This window comes from Bidens hawaiensis, unplaced genomic scaffold, assembly GCF_021521415.1.
Source record: "Bidens hawaiensis isolate Kalapana, Puna unplaced genomic scaffold, B.hawaiensis_p1.1 tig00033584_1, whole genome shotgun sequence".
NCBI classification, from domain to species: Eukaryota; Viridiplantae; Streptophyta; class Magnoliopsida; order Asterales; family Asteraceae; genus Bidens; species Bidens hawaiensis.
In genome coordinates this window covers 16,300-17,968 of record NW_027495774.1, presented here as the reverse complement: position 1 = coordinate 17,968, position 1,669 = coordinate 16,300, and positions in this window count along the sequence as shown.

The window sequence follows — 1,669 nt, the reverse complement described above, 5'->3', positions numbered from 1 at the left end:
ATTATTGCCATTCCAGTAGTGTTTGTCAACCCAGCCGGTACAAATCTTCCATCTGCATAGTATCTTGGGTTCTCACCTTCTCTTAAAGCTTTTTCCCATTCACTCTTTTGAAGATAGAAAAGGTTTTTCAGATCCTTCTTTTCCAAGACATTAAAGTCTGCTTCCCTCATTCCCCTTTGTTTGATCATTATGTTCCTCAGAATGTTTATCATCTCTTCATTCTCCCAAGGAACAAATGGTTCATCCTCAGGTTCAGGCTTCACTTCTTGAGGAGTATGGGTTTCAACTGATCTGACCTTTTCTTTTGTCTTCTCCCTCAAAGTCTGAATTCTTCTTTTCTTGGCCTGAGGTTCATCAGTTGGTTCAGTCTGTCTGGTAGACCTTTCAGTTTGAGTTCTTTTCAGCTTTTCTTTTCTCTTCAATTTATTATACTGGTCTACCACTGATTCTCTTGACAGGTGCTCAACAATTTCAGGCTTCGTACCTCTCTCCAGCAGGTATCCACACATTCCTCCAAACTTTTTCTTCAAAATTTTCATCTTCTCCAGTTTCTCATTTTCTTTCACACACTTCTCAATTACCTTCTCTCTCTCTCTCTCACTGTTATACAGATATTGAAGTTTGTCAAAGTTGAGGTGAGACAGATCTTTTTCTGAATAGTTGTGCCTTCTAAGATATTCCCTGAATTTTTGACTTTCCCTGTTTTTCTCTTCCATATTTTTCTTTAGGGCATCTCTCTCTTTGTCAAGTCTAATATGCAACTGATCATCATCAAGATCAGCCAGTGAATCAAAACTTATGCCATATCTTCTTAATATTACAACCAAAGGATGACTCTTCTTAGCTTCTCTCATACTCATCTCAATGTTTGCCCTCTGTTCATCAGTCATTACAACTTGTGGGGACACAACATTAGCAGCTTTGACAGTTTTTCCTTGATCATTCTCAGGGTCATCATCATTATCATCTGAATCCTCAGACTCATCCTCTCCTTCAGTTAAATCATTCATTGCATCAATCTTTGGTTCGTCAGAAGGTGGATGATCTGGTCACTTCTGTTTGGCACATCAGGGACACCTTGAACTCTTTCACCTGGTTGCAAGGTTTGTAGTGGGACAGCCCTTATAGGACTAGCTTCATCTTCTGGTGTTTCAACAAAATACTTGTTCTTATCATCCCACTTGCCCCTCTTAGCAGCTCTTTCATGCTCAGTCTGCTCATATGTCCTTTTTCTCCTCATGTAGGTCTTGGCAAACCTATTGACTTTTTCAGCAAATTCTTCATGAAGTTTAGAAAGTATTTCTCTTTTCTGGTTGAGTGTTTCATGAGGCTCAGTCACATTCACCCTTTCTGACCAGCTATCAGTTGGGTTCTTCCTCAAATCTTCTTTTACTTGCTCAGCCCATTTCTTGGCAGCAATTGAAGCAATGGACTCACCAATTTCTTCTTCAATAATTAGACCAGTATTCAGATTGGTTGGTTCAGCAGTTTCTGATTGTTGACTTTCAGATTGAAAAACTTGCTAACCACCATAGCCAATGATTTTTCAGCCTCCTCTTGCTCTCTCAGCTTAATCAAGGCTTCAATTACTTCTTGATCAGCCACATCATCAGAAATTTCTTTTGCAAGTTTGGCTTGTTTGATCAAGATCTCCTGTTCTGCAATTTCT